The sequence below is a fragment of the Indicator indicator genome, chromosome 3 (assembly GCF_027791375.1).
Source record: "Indicator indicator isolate 239-I01 chromosome 3, UM_Iind_1.1, whole genome shotgun sequence".
In the NCBI taxonomy this organism is placed as follows: domain Eukaryota; kingdom Metazoa; phylum Chordata; class Aves; order Piciformes; family Indicatoridae; genus Indicator; species Indicator indicator.
The window spans coordinates 22,894,570-22,911,181 of NC_072012.1; positions in this window are offsets into that span (position 1 = coordinate 22,894,570).

The following is a 16,612-nucleotide window of genomic DNA, read 5'->3' on the forward strand; positions in this document are numbered from 1 at the left end:
ACGGCCGTCAGTCGCCTTCCCGCAAAGTAGGTCCCTGTATCCCCACAGCCATTTCCCTCCATCAGGTAGGTAGAAGTCGTGCCCGAATTTCTTCAGGTGCTGGATCACAACCGTCGCCTTCCCCCGTGTTATGCCTTTGAATAGCTCACACGCTGCAGCTGATGGCATGGGAAGTGATGGGCTTTGAGGTGCCCAATCTAGAGAAATGAGGTTCTCAGAAATAAACGTGTATTTTTATTAATCTTTCCTTACTTCCTTATGTGCATAATACAATGGAAGGTAAAGGACAAAGCTACGCAGTTGTGCTACCAAAACAATTTAATGCATAGCAGCAGTATGAAATCTGCCTGGAGCTCCAATAGCACATTTGTGTACGTTTCATCCCGAAGCGCAGGAATGGATGTCCAGAGAAGAAATCTCACCTATGTTCAGAGGCCAACTCTCAAAGTAGGTTTTTGGAGGCTAGAAACATGAGCCTTACTCATCTTATCATTGAGCTAGCATTCTTTCAGTCTCTAAGGTAGAGGACAGATAATACAACCAAGTCATCTTGTTCTGTATGAGAAAGACAGGTGTGGTTTTGCTGTTTACGGTAAGGCATAGATTTGCTGACCTTTGTCGGTGGAAAATCCTAATTAATTTCTTACTTTTGGCTCTTCTCACCTGACATTTCCCAGTCAGTTCATCCTATCAGTATGTCCAATGCTAAACTGGCCTTGAGGTAGCAATGATTTACACATTATTAAATGCAAATCTGTACTGAGTGACATTATTTCTATTGTTACTTTATGGAATCTAAGACCTGCTAGGCAAGTTAGATGATAAAGCTGCTCTCCATAGCTCTAATCAATGACCATTAACAGTTAGCAATAATTAGTGCCTATGTATAGGCATTTGTGTAAGCCACCAGGCAAGTGCCTGCAGGCTGGCAGGAACTGATTGCCAACAGCAGCATATTTGGGATGCTCATCCTACACATTAGCTGAACATCTCCTGGTAGGCAGACTTAATTAAATGACTGTAAATGTTGTGTTTACCATTACAGATCCAAACCTCTTACATGGTAAAGCATTCAACAGTCAATAGGACTGCAGAGAAGGAACTTGTGAACTACAGTCAACCCAAAATGTGCTTCTAAATATTGTGTGAAATACTCTCTGATACTTAGGTGTTATCTTTTTAATTTCTGCTTAGGGGACAATAAAATACAACCATAAAAGAGATACTTAGTCTGTGTTAACACCAGTAACCAGCCAGGAGAATTCTCCAGCCCTGACACCAATTTCTGCAACATGTGGATTTTCACACAGATAGACCTTCCTAGCCCTGAGGAGCAGGTGGCTGCATCAAAATTCCTGTTGAAAGCCTTCCCTGGCCAAAACTAATGCCTGAAGCATGTTTGGACACTCTATTGGGGAAGGCTAATGGGCATGAGCCAAAACTGATGTAGCAACCTTGCTCTCAATTTACTGGTTATTAAAGTGTGGCACTGTCCAGGCCCATGCCCTGGTTAATTGGAACACATGCAGCCTTAGATGAGAGGTGATTTTGAGATATAACCATGGATCTCAGGGGAAATTAAAGTTGTTACTTTTTTTCCAAAATCTGTGAAGCTGGCGGTGTCTTGTGTACAAGCACAGCAGAGGGATGATGCTGTTTCAGTCAGTTCCTGGTAATGTATTGTAATATTGCATAGCATTTTGCAAAATTACTATCATTAATATTTCTTTAGGAAATTCAATTACAGTGTCTAAAAGACCTGATCAGATCCATATTCCTTTGTGAGCAGCACTGTGCAGAAAGAAAAATCCTTACCCTTTTGAGATCAGATTTGGAATTGGGTACAAGATACAGTAAGAGTTCTAAAAAACAGGAAAAAGATTTTCTGGGTGTACAAAGGAAGAAAAAAAAAAAGAATGGGTAGGGTCTTTTCTAATATGTTTAGGTTATTATGAGTGTCTTGACATTCTATTGTGAATTAGAAACTGTAGAGCAAGGTTCTGCTTTCATTGCAGGCAAAATGATGATAAACTGTTTTTTTTGGGTTTTTTTATCTAAATGCATTACTGAAAAGTCTCCCTCCAGCAATCATTTTAGATTGATACTAAAATGGATTGAGTTTGTGACTCCCTTTTATTTAAGGGATCATTTCTTACCCATAGTGAGTGCCATGGCTTGAATGCGAATGCCGTCAATTGCTGTAATCTTAACTATACCCTCCAGTTTAATTTCTGCTATCACCAAATTGCTGCTGTATACCTAATGATCCTTTTTCTCATGCCATTTAGATCTCTGTGCATTTATTTTTTGTGTCTCTAAGTATTTGGCTCTAGCTCTGTGCTTTTATTCACCACAGAGCAAGTGGGTTACTGTGAGGCTGACAGGCATCATCTGACAACCCCAATGCTAGGTCTCAGTGGGTCTTTTAAGATGATCTGGCTGCCTTCACAGCTGTGAGTATAGCCCTTCACCAGGGAGTGGCCATTGTGAGTCCTCTGGAATGTGGGAGGAAAATTCACCCTGCCAAGATACTGCTTCCTTGTCTGGCAGAGGGTCAGCCTGCAAAATGACAGCACTGGCAGTACCAAAAAGTGCTCAGAGAGGGACTAGATCTGTGGGAAGCGAAGGAAGCATGCTATGAGGGTGTGGAGGAATATATTCCTAAGAACTTCCTGATGGAAATAGGCTAGCTGGGGGTGCTCCAGGCTGCCTGAAGAAGACGCTGATAGAGTGCACAGGCCTGAGTTTTCACCAGCAGTGCATGAATACAGTGATGAGCTGATCATGGGAATGTGACAGTTTATTTTACATGCTTTGTAGGAACTGTCTATAAGGTTGCAGGTTGTTAAAACTGTTTCTTCCTTCTCATGTTTGAACATAACACCTTTGAAGTCTTACAGACAGACAACATTTATTTCCTGTTAAACCGTGACACACCTATTCAGAGATCCTAGTATGGGAACAACTCCCATTCACTTTCTGTCTTATTCTTGAGTTTAAAGTTGGTGAATTACCTCTGACAACAAGGCAGAATAAAACCAGAGAGGCTCATGGAAGAACAGGGGCCACTGTTTCCTCTTACCCTTTCAGAGCACAAATGGAAAGCCACATGTATGTTCACGTTCCAGATGCAGTAACCCAGCCCATTTCTCTCCATGCCTTCCGTGACATCTGCCTGGGCAACAGACAGCATGTGCTGTGGTTAAAGCAGTTGTATGTGCAGGCAGGCCAGACAGGAAGTGCACATGCCCATGACAGCTGGCTAAGATGCTGCTGTGTTTTGCCTACCTTTCCCATACTCAGGGAAATAATTTAAGTCTCCTTCCTACATCCAGACACTGGTGTTAAACAAAATTACAGGAACTCAGTTACTTTGGGCTGTATTAGGCTTACTTCAGGGGTGTAATATTGCATGTTTTGAGGCCTTGGTACCTTGACTGAGCAGACCAGATGGCTTTGGACCATCATTTAGATTCCATCAAATACAATTCTTTAATGTTTACTTTCTAGGAAAACTAGGCTGTAAGGAAAAGGACTTATGCATACCTAGGTTTGTTCACAGTGTGAACTAGGAGGTAAGCTGAGTTGTCTACCTTTACTAAGAAACCAGGGAATGCTCTAAGATGTCCTAATCCACAGAAAGACCTTGAAATTTTCCCTCTTTCAAATATTAATCAGCCTGTTAATTTGGCAGAAAAACACAGAGCATGGTTTGACAAGAAACTAGTTAAAAGCAGGTCCTGCTGAGAACTTCTTCATAATTTCAAACAAGTTAATTTTTAGATTACAATGAAAAAGGCATTGTGAAATGGAAAGCAAGAAAAAAATAATGATCTTGAAAATGATGTAAAGGTGCTATAGGCAAATAGTCATGAATAAGAAAGATGTACAACAATTAAGTAAGCCAGAGCCTCCTTGTGATGGCTTGTAGCAATCCAGAACCACAGACCACCCTTTTCCTTTCCTGTCCAAGCTGCTTTTGTAGCTTTATTATACAAGCATCATAGAAATACGGGGCTAGAAGGGGCTTCAAGAAATCCCATAGTTCAAGTCACTACTTTCAGTGAGGATTTTTCGTTATTGCAATATTAGTGTAACTGTCAGCACCCTGTCATCATGCAGGCATGCCAGGTGCTACAAGAAGCTGCTTTCAGCTGCTAAGCTGGTGCTCTGGCACTAATGGTAACTGCTTGGTTCCCAGGCTGACCTCACTATCCTGCTACCGCCCTCCTGAAATGAGTCTGAAAATTCTTCATTCACAGCTCCGAGAAGTGAGAGGGAAAGGAAATCCACTTTGGTTTTGGCAGCTGGCACTGAACAGAGGAGAGATTTATAAATAAATGGAAGTAAGGAAGGACAGCATGTGACTAAAGCCATGAGGGTGACTATTTTTGTATGCCCACAGATGAGCAATGCTCTGAGTGGCATTTGACAAAATGTCACTCTCAGTGTGTAGACATGATGATGATGTCAAAAGAGGCTCATTTGAATTGGGATTCAGGAGGCTCTTCTATTTAAATTCTGTCTGAGCTCCTGACAGCCTGCATGACCTTCCTCAATATACTGAGCTCCATGGGTCAAACTGGTCTTCGCTGCAACTAAATTGACTACAATGGAATTATTCTGGGAGTGAACTTGATTTCCCAGATACCAGTCAACACAGCTGGTTCACTGAATAAATGAAAGCAAGCAAGCATAGATGTCACTGGAAAAGAGATGCAGCTGAACTGAGTCTTCTAGTTTTGGCAAAACTAGAGCAGAACTGCAGACCCATTATTTAAAATGCATAAATAATTGTTGAGGTGGTTTACTGTCACTGTAAACTCCATGGGGTAACACAGATACAAAAATGTCTTTTTTTTTTTTAAAGGCAAAGTAATTGTCATGTATGTTGTCTATAACAGGGGAAATGGCTGGTGCTTCTGTAAGTATTCTGGTATAGATATTTTCTTCTTTAGAAAAACCCAAAAGACTCAAACATACAGCACAGTGATAACCTTCAGCTACAGAAAATCCATTTGAAGTCAGATAACAAAATAATGGTGTTAATTAAGAAAAGATAATTGCTATTAAAAGTACTTTAGCAACAGAAGCAGATGATAAAACTATCTCTAAAATAAAAATTAAATTAAAAAAATATATGTATTTCTAAGCTTCTTGCTTCTTTGGATGGAAGGCTTTAGAAACAACAACTTTTATGGATTTTGGAGTGGATAAAGAACAAGTGTCTTGTGTTTTCATAGCAAATTCAGTGAGGGACAGGTATTGTTCACATTTAATCATAGAAGTACTGGAAATGTCAAGTAACATTTCCCCTAGTTTTCACTAGGACCTCTACAAAGGTAAGGGTAAGTTTCTTTAGAGCTGAAATGAAGATGTAAGATTGAGAGCATGTTTTCAAGCCTAGCCAAAACACCACCAAATCTTGGTATCTGTGTACCTGTGTCACTAGGAAAACTTTGGGGAGTTTGGAAAGTCACTGCAAAGAGACCTGGACAAATGATGGCTTACAGAGCAACTCTAAGAGTTGTTCTCCAGTACAGGTAAAGATAAGCAAAGGGTTCTTCTCTTAGTCTTGCCATTCTTGTTTGCAAACAAAATGAGCATTTACAAAGCAAAGGGTTCTTTTGTCACAGCTGCTCTTGTGATTTGGGTTAAAAAAGTTTTATAAACAACAAAATAGCATCACCTCAAATAAGAATACTTTCCAGTGTCATATGTTGTACTGTTCCACCTAGTTCTAAACAAAACAGATTTAACAAATAGGAAAAAAAATACCTCACATAGTCTAAGAAAACTTGGATATGTGACACTGGTATATTTCCCCCTCCTTTTTCATGCCAATTTAATAATGAGGACAATGGAGTTGCTTCTCTAGATGTTATTTAAAAGGAGATCTGAAATTGTTTTCCAGTTCATCCTCTTGCTTCAGAGCAGAATCCACTCTATCTAATCAGCTCCTGACAGATACTTGTTCCACCTGACCTTGAAAACTTGCAGTCATGCTGATTCTTTAGACCTCTTCACAGTGAGTCACTGCATAACACTCCTGACAGTTGAAAAGTTCTTTTTAGAATCTAACTTCTGCTTTCCAGTAGTAGTTTAAGGCTATTACTTCTTGCCATATCAGTAGTCATGAAGAGCGGTTTGTAACTCTGCAATACTTTTTATCTGTTTGAGAACCGATATTGTCTCTTCCCTCAATCCTCTCATTGCTAGACTAAACAAATTAATTCTTTCAATTTTACCTCATGGGTCTCATTTTCGGTACCTCTAAAAATTGCATGGCTCTGGTGTGGTTTCCTTATTGGTCTTTCTTAACTAAAGTGCCTCCAAACAGATCCTGTACTCCAGCTGAAGTCTTATCGGTGCTGATTTAAAGAGATCTTAGCTTTGTGTGGGTTTTATAGAGCTGTTTGTGTGCCCCAGTGTGAAGTCTGCTTATGTTCCAGCAGTATGACAGCACTGGCTCGTTCAGTATATGATGCAGCAGTACCTGTAGATGCTTTTCTGAGGGGTGTGCTGCTTACCTCCATCATATTCCTGTGCCCCTGACATCCTTCCATCTTCAACAGCATCCTGCTTTGTTCAGACCATTCTTCTGATTTGTTACCATTTTTCATTCTGATGTTTGTCCTCTGATATGTTGTAGATGTACGTTCATGCTATCTAGTCCACTGCATTCACAGCATGTGACAAACTGATTCACTCTCCCATCTCCTGAGAAATGGCCATGCACCTCTCAAGAAGGAAGGTGTCATGGGGTACAACTAGCACTAACATAGCTATGCCATGACTGCTACCTGCCCACTTCCATGTGGCCCTCAGGAGAAGAAGGATAAAAGAGAACAGGGCATGAGATGGGAGAGTTTTCAAGGAAAATTTATTGTGGTCCCTAGATCCAGAGCATTTCACATGTGCTTCTTGCAGCACCAGGTTAAGAGCCTCATTAGTCAAGATATGAAACATCTGCTTCTCCTTAATATGCAAGGTCTATTGCAGTTCTGGAATGTGCCTTTGAATGTTGGTTTCTGGCAAAACCAGATTACCTGTCACTTACCTCCATAGGATTATAGGATAATTCGGTTTAAAAGGACCTCAGGAGGTCTCTAGTCCAACTTCCTACTCAAAGCAGTGACAGCTATTAGATCGGATCAGAATTTATGCTGTTGGATTTTGAAAATCTGCAAGAGCATGGACTTCACAAGCTCTCTGGGCAACTAGTTTTGTGGCTTGTCAGCCTCATGATGAAAATATTTTCTCTTAAATCCGGTTTGAACCTCTCTTAGTTCAGCTTACACCCATTGTCTGGCATCCTCCCACCACTTAGCACTTTGAAGAGCCTGGCTCTGTGTTCTTGATAATCTCTTCGCTGTTGTACAGTTGCTTAGGAATGCTTAAAGTTTTACTGTTATTTGGCAAAAGAAGCTAAAAGGCAAAGGGCTGCCTTTCCTGAATTCCCAAGTTTTGTATTCTCCTTTATATTTTTTCCCATTTGTATAACTGACCATTTCCTTTCTTGTTTAACTTGTACAGTCCTTATTTAGAGAGGGAACAAACCAGTTACATCTGAGAACTAGCAGAGAATGGTTATGGGGGCTGTATTAGACTGATACAATTTAGAACATTTAATTTACCTAAATTGTCTTAATCTGTTCCTTCCCTTTTCTATATGGCATTTTTATTCCCTTCTCTAATTTACAAATTCAAGTGTGCTGGGTTACACCCATCCTAGATGGGGCTGGAAGAACCCAGCTCCCCAGGTGGATGAAAGAAACTTAATCCAGGTGGGACTTGGTTCCTTCTTCCCCAGGAGAAGGGGTCCCCTGACTCAAAGGTGGTCTATTCCACTCCCCCTTCCTGTCTAACAAGCCTATAAAAAGGGCGGACATCTGGCTGCTTGCTCTCTTTCCTGCCTCATCCACGCGAAAGAACATCGCTGCTGCTGCTGCTGCTGCCTCCTGCACTGACCACATGGTCAGGGCCTACTTCTTCCAATTGAATCCACTCGCATCCAGGGGAATACAAGGCCATGCGGGCTTGGTTTTGTATATTTTCCCATTTACCCTCATTCCTTACCTTTGTGAACCCTCCTCACTACTGAGATAGATATATATATTTTGGGGGAGGGGGGGTGGTAAAAAACATACCTCTTCTACTTCCAAACCGATTCCAGACTATTTCTTTCGTGAATTTAACTTCTCTCTCCTTTCCCCTAACTGCTTTCCTCCTTCTCGGCCTTGCTGGAGAAAAAGGGAGGGGGGAGGAATCTCAATCTGTTATCATTTGAGCTCCTAAACTCCAGTCAGAGCTCAAACCAGCACACAAAGCAAGATATCACACACAAGCATTTGAAAAAGTTAAAGGAAGAACGTGGCAAAAGGAACATTAGGAAACACTCAGTGAAAGAGTGGTCAAAAACTGAGAGCCTTCCTGGAGACATGGTTGATACCCCAACCCTTAATAACATGCTTGAGCTTTTGGTCAGCACTGAAGTAGTCAGGCAGTTGGACTAGATCATTGTAGGTCCCTCCCAGCTGAAATATCCTGTTCCTTTCTATTCCATTCCATGTTCTGCTTCTGAGTGTCAGCCACCATTTCATGCAGGTCGTCTGTTTAAAGGCTGATACTTTCAATTAAATCGGAGTGTCTCACTGACACTGGTGAACTTTGATTCAGACCTTTAGAGTCTTTGTGAAGATCAGATAGCAAATCTTGATTATGCCCATAGTTCTTGGTGCTTTGTTGCTGGCTGTTAGATGGGTTTTCGTTATTCACATATATGTGATTTGGGGTAGATTTTATGTTGGCAACAAGAAATGTATGAAGACCTTACACAGATGAAACAAAAATTGCATGTAAATGACACTTTGAAAAGTAGTAAAAAAGAAGAGTTTCAAGAAGATTTGCAGAGTTTAGAGCTTCTAAATAAATTCCTGTGATCAACTTATATGTATAATTATACTAAAAATCACTCTTAGAACTCAACTTGGGATTCAAAATGAAAAGGCTGAGACATAAATAATTTCACTGGTAGAAAGCCAAGAGTAGGAAATATGGGTTGTCATGGGGGGAAAAAAATCATTAAAAAATAGCTGTGATACTTCTGTGCTATGCAGCTGGCAGTAAGTTCTGAAGTTTTCTGGTTTGATGTTTTATACCTGACTTGGGAAAAGTGTTTCAGGATAAAATAAATATATTACACAGTACAAAAAACAGATCTGCCAACATGCACAGACTAGCAGGATAACCGCTGGCCACAGTCACACACACAGGAGATTATGGATAATGCTTAAAGTAGTGCAACCACTATGCAGTGCCAGCAATGCAGTAACTGCAACCAGATACTCACTGCTCACCCCTAACTCTGTTGAATCTGCTCAGTAGTAGTGACTTGGATTCCTATTCCAAACCTTCTTTCATCTGACATACCACAGCTCATCTGCTATGAATACCATATTGTATCTGAAGATTCCTCCTAGTAGATCTCTTAAGCCTCTCATATTAATTCAGTCCCTCCTTATGTACTTAGTTAAATGGGATTTCCAAATTAAAAAAAAAAAATTCCAGAGGTGCACAGACATTCCCATGCCTCTGAGTCAGCATCTGAAATTCCAAAGGCAAATGTGGAAGTAAATGGGTTTAAGGCATACTGGATCTCTATGCTTGGGTGTCAATTTGAGTGTGTTCTGGAAATGTCCAACTTACTCCTTGTCTACACACTTTGTCTACAACTCTTAATCTGTGTGTATTCAAATTGTACTGCAGACCTGGTGATTCTCTGAGCATATGAATTGCGTGGCTGTTGTGAAGGAGAAGCATAACAGTGTACACCAGAGAAAACCTATGCATGTACCATGTCTGGGATTAGTAGAGGTTTGGCAGGCTGCTTGGAATTCTCTGTATCAGCTGCCAAACATCTGGAAATTAGTAGAAAAATGTAGCCAAGTGGTAGAAAAGAAAATGGCCAGCAAAAGCAGCGGCCTGCCATGAAAAATGGTGAGTCTGGCCCTCTGAGCTATAATAGGGTTTGAGAAAGGCATCAATCTGTGTCATGGGCACAGTGTGTTTGAGAAGCTCCAGATACGGTTTCCCTCAGAGGACTATTTAAAAACAAAACAAAACAGTGAACCTGAAATCAGTCTACAAAAAGATCTTTAATGACATGCACCACTAAACTCAGAGCAATCAGGGTGTTAGCTTGAAATGCAGAAGTTTAAATACCAGCTTTAGCAAGTTAGCTGCTAATGCGAGCAGAAGAATCCAACCAATATTATCCCACATTCTCAAACACTTTCTGCTGGCTGCTCAGGTTATAAAATCCCCAACTTTCTCTTTGTCAGCACTCCTAGCTTTTCCCTTGCTAACTTTTACAACGTGGCTATTCATCACCACAAAATATAGTTGCTAGAGAACCTTAACTCTGGATATGTGCAGGTGTCAAAAATTAAACTTTTGTCAATATAAAGATAATGCCAGGAATACTCAAATGATTATTTGTATTGAACTAATGACAAGAAATATTTAAATTTAAGTAAAGATGCTGCAGAAGTTCCAGCCTGTTGCATTAAAATGCTGGAGGGCCTTATAGAATGTAAACTCAGCTTGTTGTGCCCTTGAGTAAGTGCATATATAATTTGTATAAGCTCAGCATAAATTTTGTTTTGCCTGAAGGCAGCTGCCTAGAAGCTCAGTATCTTTAGTCTGCTGAACTATTCATTCATACCTCTACGGTCACTAGGAGAGAAAAGCACCCTGATGAGACATTTCTTAGTAATCACCCAAAGAGGGGTCTCCAGAGCATGGTGGATAACCCACATTTTGGAGGTACCTGTTTCACTCTGCTCGCTATTGAGAGAGTGCAGAGAACTGCTTTTATACTGCTGAAGTTAAGTGTGATGAATGTACCTCAGTACGAGTGTGAGACAGGCCTACAGCACCCAACAGATGAGTTAGGACTCAAATTTGGCCAGGCTGCAATAGCCTCATGGACCCTGAAGAGTCTCCAGCATCATGGCTATAAAACCCAGGCTATAAAACCCAGTTGAGAAGCTTGACAGAACTGTAAAGGTGAATGCTTATATACATTGCTTCCACATTTGAACTGCAACACGGAACCATGGCAGCTCAACAAACACTGCCCTGGATCAGTGACTCTTTTGGGTCAGTTTATATTCACACTGCATTCATATCTGTATAAAACTACATGGTCTGTACTTTGTGTGTAGTAATGATTCCTTAAGCATTACTGAGATGATAGGGATTAGTGACTGAGAAAACAGGCTTTAAAGGAGGAGATAAAGAAGTAAACTCAGTTATCTGGACATTAAAATAGCATGTAACTGTGTATTAACTACCTAATGAGCTGTGACAAGTGGCAGTAACAGCATTTTTCGTGTCACGGAAAATCTGCTCTCCTAGGGATCGTTAAGAGAAGCTGCTCACTGCGCTGCTGCCCAAACTATGCTGGGTAGAGCAAGAATGAATCACAGAATCAAAGAACAGAGGCTGTCCTGGCTGCCTGATCTGGTGCCAAATTCTCATTTTTTCAGCAATTGGATTAATTTCAGTTCTGTGTGAATTTCTATTGAATTATACTAGAGACTTGGGTGACCTTTTAATTACTTTCTGGAGAAAGTATTTTGCTAAATCAGCCTTTGCTTAAAATGAGCAAAAGGTTGAAATAGATCTAGGAGTGTTGGGAACTCATCCATCTTCAGCTCAGAAGGAGGATATCAAACAATGCACCTGTATGTGGTTATAGTCAAAGGAAGGAGATGATATGCACAGAACGCCAACACAAGCAATTCAAAAGGACTGATTTCCAAGATTATTGTTCTGTAGTGAGCCTGCTAACAGGCAAAGAGAAGCCTGTCTGTTTTGCTAAAGCAGATGAACACAGGAATTTCCTATTGAGCTACTGCATTAAGCTGAATCCTCTGTTTGGCATGTTCTTAAAAAATGTTATGAACTAGCCAAACTCCTTCCATTTATCTTGCTGATAAAAGCCTTCAGAAGTCAGTCAGTTAGTTGTTTGATACCTACCACAAGGTCCCTCTTTCTTATTTCAGTGCATGAATACTTATGAGAAAAGGAACTGCATGCAGACAGAATACTATAGCATTCCTTGAAGGAAGTTTTAAATCAGCAGCTTCAAAAGAATGCTCTGTTAATGAGCAATTGAAATGTTATAAATTCAGCCCACAGCCTTTATGTTTAATTTAGACAGTCTCCCTTACAACTTGAGAGTACAAAAGACCAGTGTCAGTGGCCTGTGTGCCTTTGCTGTTGCTGCCCAGTGATTAACCATGGGAAAGAAAAGCTATTTGCAATTTAATTAGCTGGAGGATAACCTATAGGTGATACTGGTAAAAATAATCATCTAGCTGCCAGTGAACAGCTGTCACAAAGATTAGACAACATCGTGTCCACAAAGTTTGATTTGTATTCTCCAAATAGCTTTAATCACATAAACAGTCTCTGCAAAAAAAGTATTATTTCTGGAGCCCAAGCCAGAACTGGTTTGAATTCTGTGTGCTTGGCTAGGCTAAAGCCAGTTTCCAGCAGCACTCTGGGCAGATTCATGAAGTGCAATCCTGTATCATTGCTCTAAAAACATAGTGGGTTGTAAACAGTGAGCATGAGAACTTTATGAACAGCCAACACAGCACTAAGCAGTAGTGTAACTGAAGGCAATTTCAATTGTTAATGCCATTACTGTGTGCTGGTTTCAGCAGTTTTGAAGGTCTTTTTCCTGAGTAGTGCTGTTCTGATGCTTTGCTGCTATGCTCTCTGAGGTTGAATCAACCTGTAGTAATTCAGGACAGCTCAGCTGCTGCAGTAATCTGTGACAGTGCATCTTGCTTACATGAACCTTTTATTTCAGAAGAAATACTGTATCTATACTATTGAAAGAAAAACCTGTCAATGTGATATTTTATTTGCTCATATCAGGATTGTCATCCTAGTTCAGAGTTAGAGCAGTGCTGATTTCAAAATGCTGGGTTCAGCCTCTGTGTTGGCACATCATTATGTATGCATCAAGTATGGACATGCAGAGTTCTGATTTACATCACTGTCACTGCTACTGCATGTAATTGTTTTATAAAGAACAAGTACTACACTAGAAGTAACCATGAGTGCTGGACCAGCTGAATCTTTTTTCATATTAGGTGTTAGAATCTCTCCCTCTGTGTATGAGCTGATGCTGCAGCCTTCTCATCTGGTGGCTCCTGACTGATAATTTTTATGAGCAATGGCCTTACCTCTGAGATCTTTGTGCCATTTGGTTGATGTTGGACAGTAATGAGCATGGACATGTCATTTCCTCAGAAAACCAGCTGGAACTGTCTAATTCAGATTGGCTGTTACTGCTGGTTTTGGAGGAGTTCCTGATGAGTTTGAAGGGTGAAGCCTACTTAAAAACTGAAAGTGCCATCTGGTCTTTTCCAGAAACCTCTTTATGAGGGATGCTAATCTAAACCAGCTACTTAGTGTAAAATACAATGCTCTTCATACTTAGGGTGAAATCTGGAGTCTGAGCTTAAAGCAACCAGATTGTCATCCTGAGAATCTCACCTAGATCATATGCCTCGTTCATAAGGCTCTGCAGCACCCTGAGCTTGGCAGGCAACTATTTCTGTATCATGCTGATGGCTGCAGGATAAATAACAAGTGCATTGCTTATACAGAACTCTCCTCTGCTAACCCTGGCCCTTCTACTTCATTGTTGCTTGAGACTGGAGACAGAAGAACTCTGAAGAAAGGTCTCATTTCCTCCATCTGGTTGCTGCAGATAATACTGTTCACCTAAAAAAAAGGATTTGCTGCTATAATAGTCCATTTCCAAATAACCTCATTGTACAAAAAGCTTGTTAAGTAAAACAGTGTTTTATAAGAGTTTAGGGGTGAATGCTTCTGTACTCAGCTCCTACTCTTAGAACACCAGTATTTCTTGGATTTTAGGGCATTTTGAGCTGAATCATCACATTTCTTGATTTAAAGTCACATCTCTCTAATGAACTTTGCTGGATATTAAATTTTAGATTACATTTACATATGAGACACTGCTATTTAGTTAAGTATGAGACATATTATGAGGATAATCAGTTTATCTTAAGCTGTAATTCTATGTCTAGCAAGGATTCAAATTTCTAGGATGGAGGGTGGCTAATGGCTTAGTGAAGGCTGGTAAACTACCTTTGAGATAAATCCCAGTATAATGAGATCATCTAGATCTAGCTGTAAAATGGGAGAGAAGCTTAATGTTAATTTTCAAATGCACAGTTTGGTTCTCTACTTTTATTTTACAACTTGACAGAGATGTAGCTGAAATTAAAAAGAAATGCTGGAACTGGATGGATCTTTTGAATATGCATAAACTACATGGGACAAACTAAACTAAAAAAGGGAAAAGTAGCTGACTTCATGTAAAGTTAGCCTCTCTATTCCATGGAAAATAATTTGCCTCCAATGTAAATTCTCTTTCAAAAGGATGTGCCTACTTTACAGCTGCCAGATCCTGCTTACACAGGTGATGTGGGCACTAGAATAAATCAGAGAGATCTACAGTTACATAGGCAATCATGGGAGCACTGTCAAATCAGGTAGTGCCCGGCTGCTTGGCGTTTAGGTTTGTATTTTACCTAGTGTGTTAACAACAGTTTGATTTTTAAATGCGTGCAGTATTTCATGCTTTTGTGTTTTACCGTTTTCATGGTAAATTCTAATTACAGTCCTTGTGACATAAACTGGACAGGCCCCACTGCAGGATTAAAGATGCTCTTTAAGCACACAGCATATTAAGTGGCAATGCAAACTTTTTACAGCAGCCAATACAATTTAATCTTGAACTGCACAGGAGTGAGAATCTGCCTACACAGACAGAAGATTCCAGAAAAGCTAGATATTTAACAAGCAACACTTTTTCTAGAATTGCTCCATGGTTTGGACTTTAAGAAGGTAAATCATGGTGAATAGACTTCTCAGGCATTACTATCTGAGACAGCTCAGGAGCTACTAATAACTGCCATTGTAATTTTTAAGTCACAGTACTTTTGTCACTTAAAATCCACCTGACTGATAGCATTTCAAGGGGAAGGGAGCACCACTTCTAACAGCTCTTGTGAATCAACTATGAGTAACAGCAACTTGGCAGTAGTAAGAGACAGCCTACACTGAGAAGGATCCTCAGTTGCCACCCTTTTCAAGATCCAGCATGGAAGTGAGCCCTGAGCAAGAGATAGAGCATCTGAGGGCACTCATTGACACATCACTGAGCTCCTTCAGAAACTGTGTCTATGAAAAAGGAAAGTGTGCAGAGAGTACAAAAGGCACCTCCTGAAGGACCTGGGGAAAAGCTACTACATCTTGGGCCAAGATCCTCTTCCTTCCAATCATCTGCTTAGAGCCTAGCTTCCTCTCTTTTTGGAGCAAGGCAAGACAGCAATAGGGAAAGTTTGTAGCATCTGTACTGAGGCAGAGGGTGTCAGAAGTACTGTGCCACAGTCTGAGCCAGAGGGGAATTCCTGGGTTACGAAAATAGTACCAAAAACAGTGCCTTCCCCCCAGCATATGTAGTACAGATTTGTTTTAAGTAATATTTTGGTTCTTTGTATTAAGTCACACTTAACACACTGTGGAACTCAGGCAAACAATAGCATTTCTCTTCTGTTACTTCATTCTTTTTTTTTGGATAGTACTTCATTAACCAAGTGAAATGCTCCTACTCCAGGAAAAAAAAAAAAGGCAAAATTAAACAGGAAGTAAAAACCGATGGCACTGTTTTCTGCATGTCTGTACCTACTTCTCTAGAGCCATAGCTTCAAGCATGCTCAGGAACAATCTTTAGCACTGCTTGCCAAGTTGCCTCTGAGGTTGCCTCTGCTGGTACATTCCCAGAACTTTTCCCAGCTTGAATGTGGCTCCTGTCATGTACCACTCCTGCAAGCCTATTCCCAGCCCCTGGCAGCTGGGAAGGGCTGTTCTCAGCCGACAGTTTGCACAGCACTGTCCTGTACTGGGAGCTGAGGCAGTTCACCAGCACTGGTGTGGGCAGTTCTCCTGACAGCTGGCTTTGGTAGAACACTGATTTTAATGTGTAGATGAAGCCTTCTTGACTGTGACAGTCCATCAGTTTAGATACTGAATACACTTCTTAAAACAAGACCTTAATTTATTATAATATTGTTACAGTTTCAGGATTTGCCCCGTTAGTGTGGGTCTGTCTTGAAGGAAACACAGCACCTAGCTCTGTTAAGATGGCCTATTCCAGCGCTCTGCCATGCACTACTGCAGGCAACAACACATGGCCAAAAGAACACCAGTGAGTGGTAAGCTCTCACCACGGCAGCTCACAAACTAACTGAAGAAACACAGGACTTTGTGGCTACTGAAACTGTCAAGGGTTTATGGAGAGGAAAACTCACTTTCCTTAACTGCACTGTTCTGTGGAGTAGGGCGATTAAAACCTAGGCCTCTTACGCAGTTTATAATTAGTGAGGTCTGAAATAGTTTGGGAGTATCCCAGTGAAAGTACGCACGGCAGAAGGGGCCTTTGTGAGGCATACCAACTTCACACAGCTCGGATCAAACTCTGGGCTTCACTCCCACT